Genomic DNA, 23,473 nt, shown 5'->3' on the forward strand with positions numbered 1-23,473 from the left:
AAAAACAGAGAACTACAAAGACTCCTAAGCCAGGTAAGTAAAAAGTCCACCAGACCAAACATTCTCAGACACAAATCTTCTTGTAAAGAGTATAAGATAAGAACATATCTATTCCCCTGCCTTACATTATCAGCAGTTTAGGTGCCTTAGACTCAACCTGTGATGGAGGCTTTACCAACCAGCGATGGGTACGCTGCGTCTCTACCACCCCCTTTTTTGAAGTCACTTCTATTTTCCCATTTCACCCTCTCCAAGTACGCACCAGCGCTGCAGTATCCACGCTACACAAACAAGTTCTACCGCATACTTTAAACTTGGACGTTTATTCTCCAAGCAGTAGACAGAGGGCATGCTTTTTACCAAAGAACAAATCATCCTAGTTTCTGTGGCACACATGATTTTACAGAAGTCTGCCTTCTCACGAACCGTGGATCTCCTCCAGAAACTCAATCCCTCTCTCCAATAGCTGCTCTGCATCTCCAGTCATCCCTGATGTCTTTCCATGCATCTATTACACTTTATTTCTTGAGACACACACAGTCCCAAGCAGTCTACATTTCAGACTTGGCAGTGACAGGTTTGTATCACACCAGAGTTATTTACTGCCTAGGATTTCCCATTCTTTATTTTCTAGAAGTCTTTTGGTAGTTGTGCCTCCACTTGCGCACATGAAACCAGCGTCATTTCTTCTCCATATGCAAATGTGCTGAGATGGTTTCATCTGTCACTTTGTCCGTCAGCAGGTCCCAAACTTCCACCTTTCCTTTCAATTCAAGCTTAATTTCAAATTGACTAAATTAGCTCAGTTTGGCCACCTTCTTATTATCTGCAAACGGAGTATTTGCAAGGGGGACACTTCACTGGAATAGCCCTTCACTGCGAGAACCAACCATTCACTCCTAACCCTGTCTCCTGTCCTTCAACTCACTGTAAATCTGCAAGAAACATCCTTGTCTTACAAGAGTTTTATTTCTTTAAAGGTTGGGAATGAGAGGCCTTAACAAAATATTTTTTAAAGTCAAGTACACTATACAAAGAAATGCCTCACCTTTTCATGCCTCCCCAACCAAAGGAGGAAGAAAAAAAGTTTATTACTTGTCACAACTTCTCAAGCATTTGAAAAAAATCACTTTAATGCCACATGTGATATTTAGAAAGGTAAGTTTTACAATACATGGGAACACCTACTACTCCTAAACAGCACCAACTTCAGCCAATGAAATAAACAGCCGAAGAATTAATCATAAGCCCAACAGAAGCAGCCACACAGACAATCAGGGTGCAATTTCACATGGCATGCCAAGCTAACCATAAGCCACCATCAAACCCAGTGAGTGGTATGCCAACCCTCCAGCTGCTTCCCCTTTCTCTCTCACATCAAACCTAGCAACCAGAGCTAGTAAAACTAGCAGCAGAGTAAAACTAATCAACTTAATGTCTCGTAGAAAATTAGTTGTTTAGCACTGGTTTGCCTTCTGGCAAATCAGTAAGGTGACCAGGTTGCACAGCAACGCAAGTGCAGACTGTGAGAAGAGTAAAACCAAACCAACGCTGGCCTTGCGTTTGAAGGAGCTGATTAAACCTCACATGAAGCTGTCAGGCTCCAAAAAACAGTGCTAGAAAGTGGAGAGCCTTCATTCCTGCCCAACTACCCCACATGCAGTAGAAACCCCTGCAGCTGGTTTCAGAGAAGAAACCAAACCACCACAGCCCTGTGTTTGTGAAACACTTGGGTTTACACTTAGGATTTATTTGTGAAATTACCAAAGGTACAGCCAAAAAAGCAAGTGACCTCGGAGTACAAACGTGTGCAGGAGGCCCAGTTTATGGCAGCCACATTCCTCAAACTGGAGGCTTTGATAGGGTGAGACTTCCGAAGGCTACTGGCAGAGAGTAAGTCTGGAGCAGAGCTTTGGAAAAACAAATGGAGAGCAAACTTTTCAAGAAGCTAGCAGATTGGATTAAGTGAAATGAGCATTTTTCAGTCTTCCAGAGAACTAAAGAATTTGCTGGCGTAACTCTCTACCTTGACATCTTTGATTCATGAAAACAAAGGCATTTAACAAGAATCACATTAATGGCTATTTATTTTTTAAAAATTAGAAAGACACGATTTCTAGTCTTATTCTACTTTCAACCCACTAAAGACAACTTACTCTAAACTTTATTTTACTCTACTAAAAACAAAACGGATGACTGGGGTGGAAAAGATGATGGATTTTTTTATTCCCCCTCTAAATCTAGTTGTACCAACATTTGAGTTAACTATTTTGGCAGTAGTAGTAATCCTCAGTGAGAGCTCTGTATGCCTTTCAGTACCTGCTTTACAAACTCTCTGCTGCTACACCACACAACGGATGCATTTTGCCTTATTATTACAGGTAGGGAACACCCTAACAGCCTATGTTATGGTTAAAAAAATCAAGTATCCCTACTGCATGGAAGTGAGAAACTCTTTCTAACACATGATCAGTACACAGAGTGTTTAGATTTTTTTTTCCAGAGACCTCAGTGAATTAACTTCTCTCAACAAGCCACAAGGAAGAGCAATGGACTTGCACCTTCAGCAAAAAACTGAGTTTGCATTTTTAACGGTACAGTTGCAAAGAAAGCAGAAAGTAAAACTCGTTGATTGAAGCTGCTCTTCCTTGCTAACAACAGGAAAGAGGCAATCAGCTGGAACAGATTTCTTTAAAAAGTTAAGCAGAGAGGGGAAGAGGAAGCTGTTATTCTTGTTCAGTTTGTGTGAGCCTCCTCATTCTGTCTTGCCTGGTCCCTGTGCAAGCCTTTTTCTCTGTTTTATAAGTAGCTTGTAAACTTTAAATAGAAAAACAAACATACAACTCTGTAGGCAGAGAGGTGAGACTTACCTGTGCTATGCAGGCAACATCCCATCTCCTTTTTCCTATTCCAGTAGTTTCATTACACAAGTAACACCGATGAACTCTCATGGTGCTTTTCCAGATACGACGTGCAGACAGAAAGGAATTCTCAACTGAACTTCTCAACAGCTCTCCCACAAGAGATTACACTCAGTAAATGAAATCTACATGAGGAAACCCATCTTTAATTTGCTAAGACTAACACAGAAAGGAGGCCAAGCCACAAAGTCCTTAATAAACTTAGTTCAAAGAAACAGCCATACAAATCCACCCCTGTACAGGTTTCAGCAGAACTCGTTCAGATCTCTGGAATGTAAAACTCAAACCAAGGTTTGTCTGCACTGATAAAGTGCCCTTCATATCAAGCCTGAAGGTAAATATATGCATTGTCCAGCTAAGTATGGGCTGGAAATATCTGAAAAGTCTTTAATATCAAGTGGGGAATAAAAAGTGTGAAAATTAATTAAAATTTTACATGAAGTTCTGTTAACAGCATTATAGACAACATATGTTAGATTAGACATTTACTGCAAGTAACTTCCCTAAAAAGTGATGTTTTGAAAACTATTACTCCAGTAGTCATTCTGTGATTGAGGCAGTCTCTACAGACAACTTAACCTACAGAAAAGTATAGCCCCTTTCACGAAATACACAGAAAGCTAACTTAAGTTTTCATGCAAAGACTCACACTGCAATTACACAAGGAGATTTTTGTGGTCATGGCTAGAAAATAACACTCAATACAGCTCAAGAGAGTTCCCTGACTCATTTCACAGGTCAGTCCTCAACAGCTTGGCAACTGAGACCAATCCACAGCAATGCCAGGGCAGAGGTGGGCTGTCTGAAGCCAGGATGCTGATGAGCAGCTCTGTATTATGAAAGCATGTCACCTGGATCAAGGTGTCCCAACCAGCACCATCGGGGTTATCTGCACCCTGCTATACTTTCAAAGGAACTTAAGTGAAATTTAAAGCCTTAAAAGAGCCACCAAGAACCTCCTCCTGCCCAAGACAGGCTGAAGCAATTGCTATGGGAAGGTGTTAACTTTACCTTCACCTCCAAGATGTGAATACACACAGATAGGTAGAGACCTGCTCTCCTCACTATCAGGATGGAATGAGGCAGATGGCCCTTGGCAGCCTGTGTTCCAGCATAAATCGGAGAACCCAGGGCCTGGAGAGCACTCCCTGCCAGCCTGCAAAGAACCAGGCTACAAGGAAAACGGTGCCAGATGCTGAGTAAGGAAGTTCTCCCAGACAGACAGACACCAACACCACACCTGCACAAAGCAAACACAACTCCAATCGCAACAGTAAGGCATCTTCTATTTATGGCAAAGAAAAAGGATTCCCATTGCCTGACACTGTAAATTCACATCCCAGTTCTCTTGTGACTAGCTTAGCTTATTATGTGTACAAATCCAAACCCACTATGCTTTTAGAAAGTCTCGTTTTCCACAAAGTACAGCAGAAATATTTGATTAAAAATAAATTTAAAAGAGCATAAGCCTTTATTTAAAATTTGAGACTGTAACAACACAGGAAAAAATATAGTAAGACTTTTTTTTTAATAAAGGATCCCACACTGCTAGAAAAAATTTCAAACTTAGTTCTTCCATGGTTTTTTCTCCTACTCATAAATAATTCTTACAGAACAACTGGATGACCAGAGGATATCATTATACGGTCTATGGTATAATATCCTACTGTAATACAAACATCGTTCCCAAAACCAAACAGGAAGAGGGGCAACTGTACATTGTGGTCACTTGGAGAAGAGCACTAAGAGAAGCAAGGAAGCTTGGCACTATACATAAAAGCCAACAAGCAGCACACTTATTAGCTCTCTCTTGCTGTTGTACAGCAGAGAAAACAGCAATTCATGTGAATAAAACAGTAAAGTGAAGACACTGAAAGTGCCATCAATGCCCTTCCTCAACCTTCAAAATTATTTAGGAAATGAGTTACAAATACAGATTGGCAAAGGGTTTGAAGAACAGGGTTAGCTCCAGAAGAAAGGTTTGATTTCCATTTTTCACCACTTAAATGCTTGTCTTCAGTGTAATTTCTGAGAAGAGGAAATGGTTCAAAATTAAAAGTTTTGGAAGCTTTCCACTCCCTTTTACAAATGAGAGAACAAGGTCAGCTTTCACAGACAGCAGGTGGCCAAATTATTTCTTTATTTAAAGAGTTAATACTGAAAGATAATTCTCCCTCAAATTTATGCATATTCATGAATCCCAAGGTTACATTCTGCACTGATTTTACAGCCATGCCTCAGACTCACAGAGGAAAAACTAACTCAGCTTGTACAGCTGCTTAGCTCTACAACAGATTTACACAGACTAATTTGCTTTAAGTTTTCTGTGTAACACCTTTTCTTACTATGTCTACTTAAATTACCAGGGCAGCATTTAAGCTCAAGGGAGAGCTCATCAGAGTCTACAAGGGGGGAGGAAAGGAGCAGAAACCCAACTTTCATCTCCCAGCTGAGATCACAGCAGCGCTACCGAGCCAGTTTACTTTGGGACCCACCAAGCCTGAGTTGCCAGTGCTGAGACATTCCCAGCTACGTCTGACTTTGCAGCCCGTAACGCAGCTGGAATTATTGACAGCGTGGGAAGCAGCAGCAAACACGCTCTGCAGTGCTGCAGGAGGGGACAACCTCTGTAAGAGCCAGGCAGATCACTGCAAATGACCCAAATCCGACCTACACTGGAGGTCTAATTTTAGGATTACAAGCTTTGACAACATCTCTTTAAAATTAACACCTTCCTCCTCCTCTGGCTGGGTCAAGTGTCATCAACACTACTACCTGCATTCTACTCAGTGGATCTCAGTTTATCTTTCACTAGTAATAAAGCATGTACCGGGTGTGTGATGTACAGAACACTGCAGAACTGCAAAGCAGCATAAGGTCAAGCGATTACACACTGAACCAGAAACTCTAAATGCAAATTAATCCAGCACAGCAGTGAAAATACCTCCCCAAACTCTCAGAAGGAATTTGTTCTCCGGGGATTACCTACTTGAATGAAAACACTTCATCTTTTATTCTCACAAATAGAGTAAGGGAAAAAAAGCACCCAATATGTGCCTGAATAAAAAGGTAACAATCCAAAATAAATTCAGTTTAACAGCTACATTTGAGTAGCATTTTTGCCTGAATTAAGGACACTGGGAGACATGTCCATATTTTCAGTTTGGAAGGGAAGAAGGTATCTGATATTCTCACAGAGGTGGTATCTTAGAATCTATTACTGATTAGGGTAGTCCAGCCTAGTTACTTAGGCTGCTTACTGGGCGACAGGTACCTGCCAAAGGGAAGCCATTATATCTTCTCTCCCAACAGCTCAAAAGCCTTCACAGATCAGCATGAACACAGGAAGAACTGCAAATAATACAACCTAAAAGCTTGCAAGACCACATGTTAGCCACATTCTTTAAGGCACTGCGTTTTCTTATACAATTGCAATTTTTTTTAATTCAAAGCTGACAAGAACTACTTTATTCATATATATCTATGCTCATGTATCTGACTCGGTATTTTGGGAAAGTATCTGCTACTTACAACTACCCAATGTTTTAATTAACTAAATTCCATTTGTGCTTTATTATTATGAAGCAGACATCACCATGAGCAGTTTCTTCTTTCCACCTACACACCGCAGACATGTAACCACTAATAAATTCAGTGGGCCAAAGGCAAAGGCTCATCATGACAAAGATCAGGGGAAAAAAACAGTTTAGCTCTCCATGTTACTACTGCTAGAAGCCAAGACACAAATACTTTTACTTTACAACATGAGTTTCTAACGGAAAGGATTGTTCAAGATACAGTGCAAGATCTGCAAAGCCCCATCTGTCCATACATCCAAAATAGCAATTCACAGTGAAGGAAACAGTAGTAAGAACCACACACAGAATCACAAGGTTGGAAGGGACCTTTAAGTTCATCGAGTCCAACCGTTAGCATACTGGCTGCTAACGCAAACTACAAGCCTGCAAGGAAACAGGAGACTGATTTAACATCCTACCTATATTCACTGATGCCCACTCACAGCATAAACCTTTCAAGTACAATCCCTCACAGCCACCATTCTTGCACACTCATCTTGAAAAGTCAACAGATGGTCCTAATTCAACTATATTTAATTAGCGTAAGGTTGCTTTAACCCTCAGAAATTAAGTTACATGCAGTTATAGGCTCATGACCAATTAAGTTGCTATAAAATTCTAAAGCAAGAAAACATATATCCTAAAAATCCTCCATGCACACTGCTGGAGGAATGTTTTGGCAAACCCCCAGGGTTTCACACCAGGCTTTACTGTCAGCAGCCAGGCTCAGAGAGGAACTGAGGATGTGGCTTCATGTTACGCTTTACTCTGAGCTAGCCCAGAGCTGCTACTGAGAGCATCATCCTGCTAGTACCTGCTCTGCCATCGCACACCAGATCTTGAGATAGAATCGGTTCAGTGAGCTGATCTGACAAACCAGGGGAGGCAAGAGAGAGAGAGGGACAGCTGGGTTTTCTGACAGATCAGGTCACCAAACCGATTAATCCCAAGGTCACTCTCGTTATTTTGAAGTACACCAGAAATAAGGGAAGTAGCCTTCATTCCAACAGCAATCTACAGTTATATTTCACAGGCAAAACACAGAGCTGCACCTTAAAAGCTCAAGCTGGTACTCAAGTTAAAGATGACGGTTTGGACCTGGGGCTTGTCTTCAGCAGGTAACAGTGCAGGAACTGCAGAAAGAGGGTTTTCTGGGAAATACCCTTTTACTACCTAGCTGCTATTAACAGTAACATGCTCATTTTGTTTCATGTTGAACAAAACCACAGACTAGGTCCTCTACTCTTTCAAAATTGGCCAATATCTTATTAGCCCCACCCTTTTCACACACTGATTTTACTATCTGTCCTGTAACACTCGCTGTCCAGCTTTCCATCTTATTCCTCCATATCTGATCTTTTCATACTATACACACCACACAGTTTCCAAAATCTTTTCCAAGCCACCCTACCTTTTTTCCCCTCTTCCTTACAAAGCTGTCTAATGTACCTAGCATCACCACCTTGGCAGGGAAAGCAACTCCATCCAAAGGAGCGCTGCCAGGGAGAAAATATGCTGCCAGAGGAAAGGGGACAACCCCATCAGCAGCAGTCTGCATTTAGACCAGGTGATGCCCACCATGAAACAGCACTCAAAAATACTGCTAATCACTTTGTTCTACCCCTGTGCTGCCCCAGTTCCTGATTTTGAGCTATAATCCTAAATTCATCTTTGATGGAAGGGAAATCACACAAGATTTTAAAAATCTAACAACCAGGACATTTGATGATAGATTTTTTTTCTTATTAATGCTACTTACCTTCATTCAGTGACTAGTAAGAATCATCCCTACTGGCAAATTCAAAGATCTGTTTTGCTTTATCATTATTTTGTTGATTTTTGTGAAATTAGGAGGAGAAAAAAAAAATCTGGCTGGAAGATACCAGTGAATCCCACATTCTCCCATGCAGATGCACCAAATTTCTCAGCTGTCTTCATAACAATTCCTCAAGTTTTCTGAATCTATCCCTCAGCAGTAATATTCTACCTACTCTCTTATCTATTCTGGATATTTAGACAGAAGATTATTTGAGTGGGAGTTAGCTTGCTCTTCTCAAAGAGGATGACAAAGCCTTGTTACTCAAAAGCATCTGTGTCTGTTGTATTATTAAAGGTCATTTTCTTCCAGTCAGCTCTTGCAGAGAACATGTTATACCCTCTTAGCTTTGATACTCTGCAACCAGCAACACTCTACATGTCCTCTGGGCTCTATACATCCTGTGTAAGGAGTCCACACGTAGAAGACAATACCTACTATGTGTAACTCAAGGTCCTGGTATTTCTGAAACAGCTGATTATAGCTTGGGACATATTTTAAATAAAAAAGCAGCAAGTCCCTTGTATAGTACTACTACTATCTGTACCTCCCATAGCTGCCTGGTATCACTGCATTGTTGATTATTCATTTAACCACTGTTTTAATGCAAGTCATTAAAAACATTCTCTCTCTTTAGATTTATAGAATAAGAAAGCGACTTAAAAATCTCACCCACTCCATTTTCTCATCTTTTTTCAAGAGCATTCCATCTAGTCCAAATGCACAGAAGAAATTCTAGCCCATTAACATCCATCAGCTAACGGAAGGGTAATGAATTCATCAATATTGCTAAAACGCGTGGGTACAGGATCATGCTGAATCATTTAGTAACTACATTTGCAGCAAGAAGAGCTCAAACAACCTGCCTCACACTGTCAGCAACCATCTTCCTGAAGGAGGAAAAATGAACGTATAAAAATCACCCTCAATTTTGTTATCCCTCTTGATGAGGTTGGCAGTGTCTGTTCGCACCAGTATTTCCATGACAATCGATTCCTGCCTGATGTTGCTCTCTTCTGGACATCACCTTCCTTTGCCAAGCTACCTGCACACTTGCAAAAAGCTTTCATTTCTCCTTTTTCTGCTAAAAACATAAGGATCTGGCTTTCCCTGCTTGGTAACATCCAGGTAAATAGGGTTAATCTTAAATTCAGTTTAAAATTTGCAATGAAGGGGAAAAAGATTAACCCATACATTGTTCCCCCAATACCAGGCTACTGCAACTGACACCCTGCCACAGATCACAGACACTCATTTTTCTTTGTTACCTATTTACAAAGGTATGGAAGGGACCACCTTCTTCCTCCAGCAAGTTTTCCTTGCAGTGGTCAGTTCAGACATAAGAAAAGCTAAAAGCTACCAAAAATCAGCCAGCCTTAAGAGAAAAAGCATTATGAACTGACAGGAAAGTTTAGCTACCAAAAAAAGTCCCACACGTGTCTGGGACACTCAGGAGGCAAAAGTGGAGGGAAGAAACCTTACAATGGAGTACAGCAGTATTTAGTTTGCAAGCTGGAGAGGGACTTTTTACAAGGGCATGTAGTGACAGGACAAAGGGCAATGGGTTTAAAACTAAATGAGAGGAGACTTAGATATGAGGAATAAGTGAACGTGGTGAGGCCCTGAAACTGGGTGCCCAGAGAGACTGTGGCTGCCCCTGGATCCCTGGCAGGGTTCAAGGCCAGACTGGATGGGAGCTTTGGGCACCCTGATCTTGGGCAGGGTGTCCCTGCCCATGGCAGGGAGGTGGAACTAGTTAGCCTCTGATATCCCTTCCAACCCAAACCAGTCTTGTGATTCTAAGTTACTGCTCTCCTAACAGCCAAAGAAAAAGGTTCTTAAAAACAAACAAAAACCTCAGCCTTAGTAATATAGCAAAACAAAATCATCCATAACATGCAGATTAGAAACTACTTTGCTTGTTTTGCCTTGTTCAGGTGTGCCAAGTCTGGTCTTCTCTGCTTCACTGCAGGTTTTAAAACAGACAGTAAGTACACTGCAGTTTTGTTTACACTTTCAGTTATAATGGTATCTTCTCTCATTAAGCCCAGGCATAAAAAGCTTTTTGTTAAGGTAGCCTTTATAAACCAAGTACAATTAATTCAGCTCTCAGTAACTTCCTTAACAGAATGCCTCAGAATACATACACTTACACATGTGTCTACATATCCTTAACTCCCACGGCTTAATTCAATTAATACTATTAAATCTTTAATGCTTAGCTTCAAAGGCGCTTTTTTTTAATTTTTAATAGCTCTCATAGGTTAGCACGAATGTTTTAAGTCTTTCTACTATATTTTAAATAAACTCCTCTTTTCTTTCCACTTTGATGTTTGCCTTGACAACCCTACACTCTGTGAAGCTGCTGGAACTTTGTTTGCTGTGAAACGATGACATTACAAACTCAAAAAGATATGTTAATCACTGAGCTGCAATCAGGGAATTTTTTCCTCTCACTTGCCCTCCGGGCTGGGAGGTGGCAATTGAACCGCTTTAATCAAAACAATGTAGAAACCCACAAGGAGAGAGTGGATGCAACCGGGAGGGAGGGGGACTCTCATTTGCATCTGTTTAGCGTGCAAGCAGCAGGCGGGGCTTAATTCTCTTTTACTCTGGCTTCCCATGGAAAGGCAAAATGCAAAAGTCACCATATTGTATTAAAATAGTAAAAATCAAGAGTTTTGAAAAAAATTAGCCAGGCTCAAGAGAAGCACAACCGGTGGCATTTAACAACTTCCCTGTTTGATAGGCGCTCAATGCGTTTTTAACTGTCAAGCTTTGCCTGTTCCAGCAGCATTACCATTACAGATCAGATCAGCTAAAGCTCCTTTTTATTATCTATACGTGCATCTCCACAGCCATACACACACACACACTCGTCATTTACCAGTTCTGCTACTTGGTAAAAGCTCCACCACGAGCACCTTCTGCTAATGCCAAGGCAACTCACATCAGCGCGTTTCTCCCCCGCTCTTCCTTGCACTACCTCAGGACCCCAGCCCACCTTCCACTACTCAATTTCTAAACTCTGAATTTGTGACACAAAAGAGACAAAGTAGTTTTGATGGCATATTTCAGGCCTTAAACTAGAAAAAAAATAAGAAAAAAAGGAGAACAAGCACAGACTTTCCTCTTCCTTTAAAGTTTATTTTTCTTCTGAGTAAGTACAAGAAATTCCTTCTTAAAATTAAAACTAATAATCAGCATTTCCAGGCACAATTTTTTGCCAGCATGTACATAACAAAAATACTTTTGCATTCAGGATGTTCAAGCATGTTTCTTCATTCACACCTGGAAAGCTGGCCACTAAAAAAAAATGTGCCATGTTTAGCATCGACCACAAGTAAAGATCAACCAGCTGTAGATCAACAGGTCCCTCACACCTTCCAAATGAAGTACAAGCTTAGACACTTTGCCTCATCTACACCAGGAACTGCAGACCAGACAAGCCCTCGTAAGGCATATTAAAGCAATTTAACAAAGAAAACCCACAAAACTATGCTGCTATCAGCAGCCTGCAATGGGAGCAGAGTCCCACCAAGCTGAGCACTCCCCAGCATTACACATCCCCAGTTATATAACACGTTCTGGCTTTTAAAGGCGATGTAAATACTCTCTGGGATGCATCCTATGTTCCTATTATTGTGACATTAAATATACACAGACACATTAGTTGGCACATAGACACCAACATGTCAATTATGCTATTCAGTGTGCTGAAACCAGCAGGCTAGGCAAAAGGAGATTATTCACTAGGTAGTCAAACGTAAAGCCCAACGTTTCAGCCTGTCTCAGTGTTCCACAAAAGGGTCAGCAATTCATCAATTTTAAATGCAACACTTAAGCAGTTTTGCAGACTAAAAAAACCCTCCCATCCTTTGATGATATACTCAGTGCTCTTCTCCAATAAAGCAGTTTAAAACTGATTTTGCTGTCACACAAGCTTTTATATGTCAGCTTCTCTAAAATTTAAGAATTCTATAAGCCACGTAAAATCAATTATGAACATTCCTGTATTTTACTTCCTTAATCAATCTTCCCAAGAGAACCTGTAAACATGTAAACACAGATGTCTTTCAGAGGAGTCACCCAGGTAGAAATCTTTTAAAACCTTCAGAAAACAGTTACTGCTGTGACAGTGTTCCTCCTCTTCTGGGCAGCACATGGAAATTTCTGCTTTAAAACTACATGCAAGTTGTAGAGATTCTCAAAAACTACAATTAAAATATTAAATACTTATTTCTGATCTGCATTTGCATACTTCTAAGAAAAGTACTTGGTGTCACCTATGCTATTTATCTATAAACATTCCAACAGAGTCATTATCTTTGCTTTCTGAGAAACACTCTCCTAAACTGGTAGGCAAAGTTTAACTTAATGAGAACTCTGCTCAACAACAGCAGCAAAAAAATAGTAACATTTCTCATCAGCAGCAACCAGCATTCCAAGCCCTTAAAAAAATAATAATAAAAATCACTGCAAGAAGCACAGTGTCCCAAGAAGCAATCATAAAACCATGCAATAAGTCAGTACAGGCTCAGAAGGCAAATATTTCATTAGATAACAGAGCAGCTGTGAGTCTTCTGCTTTCAAATGGGCATTACAGAAAGAGAGTTTTTTTTCAAATTCTGAAGTACCTGGGCAGATTCACCAGACCTTCCCTGGATCTGAGCGCTGCTAGTAATGCACAATTTGGACCTTTCTCTAAACAGACACTAATAGTCACATTCCAGCAGCATCACAAAATTGTAGGGTGTTTCACTGACAAATTATTACTTGAAAAACAGAAGTTTAATGCTTTTAATTATTCAGTTAGCTAATTAAAGTGCTTTTTTTTACATATAGCACATGACAGAGTACATTCTGTTTGACCATCCATCAGAGAACAGGCTGGCATACTAAAACAGTTCTATTTACAACTCAATGATGAGGATTAATTAATGATCTTAAATTATAGCTGATTTTATAGCGTTAGAGAACAGGTTGGACCAAACATCTGTGCCTTACTGGTGTTGGTCAGGGATGAGGCTTGTGACAAAGAGAGCCAAAAGTTAGTGGAAAGGCAGCTGCAGCAGCAATTGGGCCAATATGTTTGGCTGAAGAAATCCTCACTACTAAAAGAAAAAAATATGAGAATGACAGAAGTAAAATGCTGCTCAGGGCCTGTTCACCCAGTTAGCAACATACAACTAGCCACCTGAGAATAGATTTCCTACCTACAGGGAAAGATGCTTGAGGGAATCTTTCATGCCCGCATCTCAGGGGAGGAAGCTGTCTTCAAAAATACTTTGTTTTGCCTTTCCTTCAGGAGTACTGGCACTGTAAACATCAGTTAATTTGGTGAGTTTTGTCCACGAGGTCCTACAAACAAAGGTCTTACTTATGAACTGTACAATCCTTACACCAGCGAGCAATTACTCAAGTGATTAGTCCCAATGAAGCCAGAAGTGTTTGAGAAAGAAAACGTTCGCCAACCTAAGGGTTGCACAATCAGAATAAAGGAAAACAAAAACACAGAGGGGAATAAATTGCATCTGACAAAAACTGCAATCAAGAAATAGCTGGTGACAGATTGTTATTTAAGTACAAGGAAGTGATTTAAACAGTCAGGAGCAGTTGTAATAAGATTATACGATTCTCTATTAAGATTCTTAAAATGTCTTTGTTCCAGCAAAGCTATGAAAAGACAGTTGCCCTTGTAAAGCTTCAGAAACTACTAAATTGATGTTAAATCTAGAAATTAATATGATCTCAAAGAAAGTAAAGACAACACTATAAAGGAACATCCCTGACATCATCAGCACCTCTGTTGTACTGCTATCATGTCAGCATGGGCAATGTGTACCGCAGCATTTCTTGGTGGCAAAACTCAACTAGAGAGAACAGACCCAACAAACAGAAGTAGAGAGCTCACTCTGCTTGGGTTTCTGCTGTATTTAAATAACCAAAACTATGTTTGATTTTAGAATACATTACACTGAGTGACATCTTCAGAACTGCAGGAAAGTCTCTATAAGGTTATACTGCAGGGAGATTAAATCAACGTCTGGCTGTTGAATCTCTGGAGGAACAGATGTGGCATTTTAGCTATGACCCTCAGACTCCACCATCTCTCTTTAAGTAGTCACTTCTGGCACAACAGACCCAGAACCCAGCCATGAATACAGCTACACTGAAAGAACAAACAAGGCAAGCAAGTCTTCTGATTTCTAACTTGAAGGACAGACATAAAACATCTCTTGGTAAGGTGCCTGACATGTTTTTAAACTAATAATCAGCATTGAACTTGAAAAAAAAATAAGTACTTAATTTGTAAAGATGTCATTCACCGAGTGCTGCACTACAAGCATAAAAAAAGCAAATGACTAGCAGATTAATATTTTACTGGAAGAGATAAGAACAGAAACTTCCACTGAAAAAGAACATCCACCAAAATACTGGGTTTAAAGGTGATCATATCAGAGCCACAGGAAACGTGTATGTGACCTGACCCAGGAGAGGAACCAAGACTGCTATTCAAGTAAGCACTAAATGATTTGTATATGTGTGCAAAGTACAAGGTAATCATGGGGGAAAGAAAATAGGAGGAGGTGGAGAGGAATCTAAACGACAGGTTTGTAGCAAGTCAACAGAAGGAGATTGCATGCAAGCACTCTCCTGCCTGGGTCACCTCCAAAACTATTCTATTTCTCATGCCTTGTATAGTTAGTATTTACTGGACAGTTACATGACAGAAGACACAGCAACTGCAGACCACATCAATAAAACAGCACTCTGAGGAAAGACAGGAGCAGTCAATGAAGTGGAATAAAACTGCAGAAGCATGACTCAAAAATTTCAACTAATTATTTTAGATAGCTCTTAATTTAGGGAGCTATACTCCTAACTGTAGAAGGGCAATTACTACTTGAAAATAAATCATAGGCATCAGGACAACAAAACCATACTGAGTTTGAGATTCCTCAGAACTTTACCCAGCCACCTCCACCATAAAACTTATGCAAGGGGAGCTCTGACATGGAGGTGTACCCAGTTGTGGGCTGGGACTGGTTTTACCCAGTCCTGTGGCTGGAGCCAGCAGCACTGACAGTGCCAGTGGGGACCTGCTCATACCTGAGTTCTCCTCTGAGCTGGCCTTTTCACGTCGGCAGTGTGAATGGAGCCGGTCTGACCTTGAGCACAAGCTCCAAGCACTAGGTAAGAGGCGTTTATGTTAACAGGCCTGGGTGACATGAAAACAGATATACACACTATTAACAATTAACACAGTACAGGGCGTTGGTTCTGAGATCAATTTAAGTGCAATGTTTGTAACAATACCTAAAAAAATTGAGCTAAAAATTATATATCCATTAGAAAAAAGCATTTCACTAAGCACAGTGATTCAGAGTAATATTTCCATATAAAAATGTGTAACAGCGAGTAACAAGCCAAGTTGCTTGTGAGATCACAACTAAAAAACACAAAACACTTTTATACTAGTTTTCTAATTAGTATAATGATTTGTACAAAGTCCACTATCAGATATTTACATGCACTTAACTTCTTGTTGTAACTCTGGACACATCTATTGCAGTTAGAAGGAACTCAATCTCCGTAATTTAAATCACTCCTTAAAAACTGCCTACAACCTCTAGTTACTCACAAAAACAAGCTTACAACTGTTTGATCCAACTATTTTGCCTTTAACCAATCATTTAGAGCATTGTTATGAAATCTAACAAGCCCCAATATTGAAAACCAAAGACAAAACTCTAATTTGCAAAATGATGAACAAGCAATACCAACTTTTCTGTAGTTTTCTACCTCCCGCAGCGCTCACCAAGAGGCTCTACAGCAACAACCACCTAGTTCTAGATTCATCCTGAGCCTTACCATCTCCAAATTCATTTATTATGAGATGCAAGCATTCTACATTACCTCCCCTATCCCCATAGAACAGGAAAGCAATCTCCTAACAGCCAGCTAAACTGATTAATTCTGGGACTTTTTATGGTCTACTCTTCAGCACACACCAGTATGCAACCAAACTAAAGTACACCAACGCAAGCAGACCTACAATTAGACCTAGCAGGTTTTATTCTAGAGGACAGCATCCGTGTTGTTCTCCTCCACGGTGTCTCATGCCTTCTTAATGAGCAGCCAGGCTACTGAAATACACAAAAAAACCCCGCTGTTCTTTGAACCACTTAAGACAGCAGGATACTAGTACCTTTCGATACTTTCCCTGCACAGATCAGAGCAAGGCAAAGTGGAAAAAGAACATTACAGAGGTTCATACAAAGCAGGCACCTTTCATTTTCTATTAGCAAGATCCCAAGAGACTATTTAGCACTCTGCGAATATGGCACTGGAAGACTGGAAAGTTGCTTCCTGTGTACCAGTCATTAAATAGAGATTCTAGAATAACTTACAGTCTCCTAGACCAGGCAAAAGCAATAGCCAGCTGCCCATCCTATGTACAAAACCTAAGAAATGCAAGATCATTAATATCACAATTGCACTCTAATATATTTCTGTAATATATTATAATGATTTCTCTAAAAAAAAAAAGCGCCATGAATTTCTCTATCAAGCCAGACTACCAGCATTTTCATGCAGTAACAAACAAGGCCTTTGGCATTTCACAGCAGTGATCCAAGATTGGAGGCTTCTTAAAAGCTCCAAGTTTTGAAGTAATCAAATGGCTGACAGCTGGAGCAAAATTAGCATGATTAACCAGTTATGTAAATAATGATGCGGTCAGTACAAGCTGAGTTCATTTATGCTCATTGCATTATACACCACTGCTTGCACTGGACATCAGATGTTTGTCAACTATTCATTAAAAATGACTGTAGGAATAATGGACGTGAAAAACAACATGAACACAACCATCCAGGCTGTCCAACAACCAGCTCTCAGGTATCTCTTTTCCTTTTAGGATGGGGCCACCAGGTAACTCACAGACAGGGCTTTTCTTTCCCAAACATTATACTTAGCTCCTACCCAGGGCACAGGTCAAGTGTGTTTCCTAAAGAGGGAGGTCCATCCTGTCCATATCTCATTACATTTCATTTCTTAAAGGCAGATACTAGTTTTCAGTTGTCAGCACATGTAAAAGTCCAGCTAATGCGTAGGAGAACCATCATCACAGCAGGATGTCTGTCACAGAGTTCTGTATGGTATCAAGGAAGTTACAATCAGCACTCTTGAGTCAAACTTCCTCAAGTATAACTTGCAGTCAATTCTGCCTTATCAGAATTCGTCTCCAGGAATGCATACTCATGATTAATTTGTACTTGATATTTTTTGATAACCTAGTTAAATATTTAATACATAGGAGATTATCTTTGCAACTCTATCCAGCTAGTTTACCATTACCTTGAGTTCATAAACAAAAATTTACCAAAAGTTCTGATTCTTCACAATAAAACACTATACACGAGCTTGTTTAAAAATAACATACCTGAGAATCAGCCAAGACAAACATATTTTGAAGTACTTCCTAACCAGGCTGTATTTTGCTAAAGGTATCATTACAGCATTTCTGTATTATAATTCAAAAAATCATTCTAACAGCCCATATTCTACACCCAAAGAATCCCATATTCTATGACCTTGCCTCGCACGAAACACAGCAACACGTTGGAATTATGCAAGAGTTCCATATTGCCATAAAAACATGTGTTTCAATGGAGAGAATGACAAAACTTCATCTTGGGGCCCAGCCTGCATTTTGAACTCTTTTAAAAGTCAGCCTCTACAGTCCATAACACAGTTCAACAATCTGAACAAGCACTTCAGGCCTCCTATTGAAAACATTCATTTAGTATATATATTATATTTATAGAGCAGGATATTTTCTTAGCAAATTAATAAGAAACGCGTCCAATTCATGTAGATTTTAAATATAACTTGGCTTTTCATATCAGCAATGATGCCATCCTTAAGAAAGGGAGATGGAGGTCGCATTGCGTGTCCCCACACCAAATAAAACCGAGACCAAACGTTATCAATGCGCCTTATGGCTTTAAAAGAGGAAACTTCCATTGTGGGTAGCCTGCTTCACTATTCTTTACAACAAGAAGAATGCTTAATATAGCACAGCACACTGGCTACCCAAGACCATTTTGCAGCATCAAAGGTACCGCCTGGTTTAAGAAAAATAAAATACAGTGAAATAAAACCCCATAAATTAAATTTTTAAAAAATATTAAGAGCGCTACTCCGCATCTCCCGCACTGCATTACAGAAAATATCAGTCCACCCCCACCACGCTTCAGGTTAATACCCCGAGGCGAGGTGACAGACCCCCGCGAACCAGACGCCCCCGGCACGGCCCGCTGCCGGCCCCGCCGCGAAGCCCCCCTCCTCCCCCTCCTCGCCTCTGGCGGAGGAACAGGCCGCCGCCATCCCCCGCGGCCCCAGCCCAGGTGGCTCCCGGGGACGCGGCCCGGCCCCATCGGCCGGCACAGGAAAGCAGGCCCAAAGTTTCGGCCGGAGGCGAAAACCCTTCCGGCGGCTGCCGGCCCCGACCGCGGACGCGGCCCCGCACCCCGTGAGGCGAAAGGCCGGGGCGATCGTTCGTGTCCGCGTTCCCTCGCCTCCCCTCCTCCCCCCGCCGGCAGCACCGACCCGGCGGGTCCCAGAGGCGCGCTCCCTGCTCCCGCGGCCCCGCCGCCGGGCTGCCATGATGGGCAGTAACTGTTGCTGCCCACCCTACGGAGACAACAAAGGCCACCCTGGCCCCCCGCCGCCGGGGCTGCCCCGCCGCCCTCCCCCCTCCCCCGGCACCCCCGCCCCGCCCCACCTGCCCCGGCCCCGCGGCCCTCAGCCGCCGCCCTAGCTCCGCAGCAGGCCGGCGGCCCCGCTCCCTTCCTGCGGGCAGGCCCGGAGCCCCGGGGGGCCCTTTCCGCGCCCACCCCGCGCCCTGCTGCTGAGGGGAAGGCGGGGGGAGGCTCTTCCGCCGCCGCCGCCCGTCCGTTCGTCCCCCCCTCCCGGCCCGAGCGCCCCGCGGCTCCCGGACTGACCTGGCGCTGAGTGCGAAGGGTGCGGGAGGAGCGGGGAAGGGGCCGCGGGAGGCGCAGAGGGGGTGTCCCGGTACCCGGCCGCCGCCGCCGCCTCTGGCTGGGTTTGACACCCACACGCACCATCCAACATGGCGGCGGCCGGGGGGAGGCGGCGGAGGAGGCGGAACCGGTGGCTGCGCGCGTCCCCGAGGCGCGGCCCCGGCCCGGGCGCGGCGAGGCGAGAGCGGGGAGGGGGCTGGGGGGGGGAAGAACGGCGGCCTCCGCCCGGGCAGTGCTGCCTGTCCCCGCCGCCACTGCCTGCTGAGGGGACAGCGCGCCGTCCCCGCCCTCCGCACCCGCCGGCCATGGCGGGCTGCCGCCGGGACTCCTCGCAGCCAGGCCCGCCGCTCCTCCGGCCGAGGAGGGTTAGGGGCAGGCGCCAGCGGGGAATGAGGCAGCATCGGCCGCCGGGCAGCGCTCCGGGAGAGCGCCCGGGCCCACTGCCGCATCGTGTGGAAGGAAACGCCCGGCCGGGCCTTGGGAAGCCGGGGGCAACCCCCTCCTCGCCCTCGTCTCCAGGGGGAAACCGGTTTCACGGCAGGGAAGGGGGATTCGCCCCAAACTCCAGGGCCCCGGCGCAGCCGCCGTCACTTCACACGGTGCGGGTACCGCACCCCACACCCCCCTCACCCCGCGTCGCCGAAAGCCGCAGCACAACATAACAGCGTTTATGGACCGGGGCAGGCTCCGGGGCGGCGTGGGGAGCCGGCTGGTCACCGCACCGGGCGCCCAGAAGCCGAGCTGGGTGCCGGCGCTCAGACGGGAGGAGCAGGGCAGGTTGGGTGGGTCGCAGCGCACGTCCTTCCCCTTGGGAGAATGACTAAACCCGTGTCCGGGATGGCAGGGGAGGGGGGGGGGAAGAGGTGAGTGGTCTCATTGTAGTTCTCCCTGTATTTGTTCCCATCGTAAAACCAGGAGACAATTAAAGGAAACGGGACGTCGCTGTGCGGGAGGCGGTCGGGGTTGCCATGGGTCAGCTGGCTCAAAGGACTCTGCTCGTATTACCGCTGGCTCTGGGTAGTGCTACCAGTCATTTAAAACCCACATTCTTGAGGAATCTTGCCTTACTAAAGCATAGCAAACCAAAGCAAGCTGAGAGCGAAACCCAGTTTGGAAAGTATTGCTTTTCAAGCGAAAGGAGGGTCAGGCCAAGCGCTGCAAACTCAGAGCCCAGCCCTTGTCTTCCACGGAGCCAGTAGCAGAATTCCCACTGACCTCCCCAGGAGATGGATTGAGGTTTAAAACACAGAAGAACAGGGACTGCAGTGAAACCCCAAGCTAGCTGCATGAAAAGCAACCCGTTTTGAAATGCTGCAAGCTCAAATGCTTTGAATACCATCTGGTAGCTGGGTAGCCAAGTCTTCCACAGCTAGCTGCGATGCTGGCTTATCTCTTAACCTTGAGCTAGGAGAGCTAGACAGAATTCAGTTCTGGGTGGGGAAAAAAAGGGGATCGAGATGCATCTGTGGTCAGAGCTAGAGTACTTCCCTCTTTTCTTCTCTAGAAGAAAACAGCAATGATGGAAACTTAATGTTTCTGTGCACATTCATTAATCCTGACGATTAGGTGCTGACAGCTCTAAAGGACAAGAAGAAAGCTCTTGTTTAAAGTAAAATGGGAAGAACAAAATTGTTCCTGCTGCCTTCTCTCCTGCCTGTCTTCCTTCCAGGTCTGGGCAGAAGCAGGAGGCAGCTTCCTCTCCCTTCCCAGCTCCATCCCAGGTGCCTGCCTACAGCATAAGCGTATGAATCAACAAACCCAGCAAAGAGCTCCTGCAGCTGGTACGCCTGTATCAACAAAACTGTATTTTCCATCACCCTGATCAAGCCACTTAGTGCAAGCAAAACAAGGAAGCCAAGTAGAATTACACATTTTATTACACCCGTGTTAATGCCTTAAATCACAGCATTCCTGCAACACTGCCCAGGTACCAGACGGATACAGCTGCTTCAGCAGAGATTTCCCCAGGCTGCAGAGGGACAGTCCCTTCTGGCAGTCCCCCAAGTGAGAGGGGACTCAATAGCAGTAAATCTGTGGCCCTTGTTTCACACAAGCAACAGGAGAAGGTCACTACTATTTGTCTTGTGATGTATAAATCCAGGAGCTAATGCAGAAAGCTTTCCACTCCAGCACTGCCCCATCCCTCTTTCCAGCAGGTTGTACCACGCCTTGGATGTTGACCCAAGCCGCCACTCTATCACATCCTTCCCAGCCCACATCATTTCAGCTGTGTTGGCAGAGCCAGAGTTCAAGGCCATTGCTTGCAATGGCTTCGGCATCAGAAGCCGATAGCCGCGGCACCTCCCCGGTAGCTGCGCCGGCAGCAGAGCAGTCCGTGCGGGGAAAGCAGATGGCGGCAGCGAATCCGGTGAGTGGGAGTAGAGGGGCCGTTGCGTGGCAAGGAGCAGGAGGATAACGAGCAGTGCCGCAGTGTGATGTCTGGTATGCAGGAGACTCTCCCAGAGAAGGCGGCAGGCACAGCCTCCCCCAGCCCTTGCCCAGCCACAGCTACCTTCCCAACCAACCTAGCAAAGAACGGCTGCCAGGAAGCCCCAGGAGGGCCTGTACCACAGCCATAACGTGAATATCACCCACACAGCAACTACTGCCACGTGGGGCTGAACACGCCACTAATTAGCTAATGAGTTTGTTCCAAATGTCTGGCCACGGTGTGAGTGACAACAGGAACAGCACTTGAAAAAGCACCGAACAATGACAAGTACATTCGTTCTCTACTCGCTGACCCCAGCCCCGTATTAACAAATAGGTCACAAACAATGGTGCTTTACAGTGATCTAATCCTCCAGCCATATGTCAGCTGGCTGAAAAAAAATACAGGGGGGGTGGGGGGGGTAAAGCTGCACAGAGAATGCCAAAAAGCTCTGCAAAAATTTGAAGGAAAACTTGATAAATATATCCCTGCAGTTTGAAATTTGATTTCCTCATTCTATTGTTCCTCATTTCCTGAGAGCTGGCTTGGTGGATCACATTTTCTGCTTCTGTCTCCAGTGCTTGTAACCGAACAAGACTGAATCTCATTATCCTGATGCATGGCTCTAGCTGTATGCAATCCGACCCCTAAATCACAGTCATTTTTGCTCCATTACCGATTTTCCTTTCCACTCCTAACCTATGGGTCTTTGGAGGAATCAGTTCAAAAGCAGAGTGTAGCATCATCTAATGAAGGTGTGTTTAGTGTTCGGCACTTAAGCCTGTATTATGTACCAGAGTAAGAATCCGCCTCATATCTCAGGAGGTTGGGCACCATCTAGCAGGACCTGGCATTTCTCAGCCTTGTTGGGAAGCCACTTCCTTCCACATAGGGTAAATAGGGATTTAAGACTTTTTGTGCCCAGTTTTAAAAGTCTGCTAATTAAATCAGAATCTGGGCAAAAGCAATCATTATTGTCCTTAGAGCCAAAGAGGCAAAGGCATTTCTCAACAAGCACTGGCCCTCTTCTGAATTTTTTCTGAGCTATCTTCACAATGCTGACAGAATACAGTCAGATTCACACACAGTGATGCTCACCCCAGAATAATCCCTCCTGGATTCATTCATATTTCATTGAAATATGCAAAGTCTGAGTTACTGTTGTTGGCTCTGATTAGCCACATGGATCCACGGGGTCTGCAGCCCTACCACGCAGACAGGATTTGTCTACAAACTGAGGAGAACCAAAATAAGAGTTCAGTTCATATCTTTGATTTCTTCAAACATCCTTAAGTAAGTCATTACAAGGAACAAAATCAGAAAGGTGGTGGATGGGGGAAGAGTACAGCTGGGTAAGGCAGTGCCAGAGTTCAGCTGGAATCAACCCAAATTTAATCAGAGTAGGGCACACTTACAGCCAATGTGAGGGTTTGTGTTTCATTTGCCATGCAGACACCCTTGTAGAACTGTTTCCAATGCAAATGTTCATTTTGAGAAGTTCAAAATTAATACACCTCTAATAAGGGCTTTCAAAGCAGACCTTTTCTGAACACGTTAGCAGGCTCATGAAAAGAAGAGAGTGCAACCTCAGCACATTCTGCTTTTCTCCCAGTGAATACACACTGACAGCGTAAGAGGCAGTGACGTTCAAAATGTGCTTAGTTCTGTAATTACTA

At 43.7% G+C, this 23,473-nt stretch overlaps 1 protein-coding gene across 1 annotated transcript in view; it reads right to left on the reverse strand.

The window, feature by feature from the left end:
• The window catches only part of EPN2 (epsin 2), a 43,803-nt gene extending 24,390 nt beyond the window's left edge, over positions 1 to 19,413 (reverse strand). Inside the window, exon 1 of the mRNA XM_084271113.1 lies at positions 19,328 to 19,413. The gene's annotated coding sequence lies outside the window, so the exon portion shown is untranslated. The remainder of the gene's footprint in view (positions 1 to 19,327) is intronic.
• Positions 19,414 to 23,473: the final 4,060 nt, after the last annotated feature.

Source organism: Gallinula chloropus (genome assembly GCF_964237585.1).
Source record: "Gallinula chloropus genome assembly, chromosome: 15".
NCBI lineage: Eukaryota > Metazoa > Chordata > Aves > Gruiformes > Rallidae > Gallinula > Gallinula chloropus.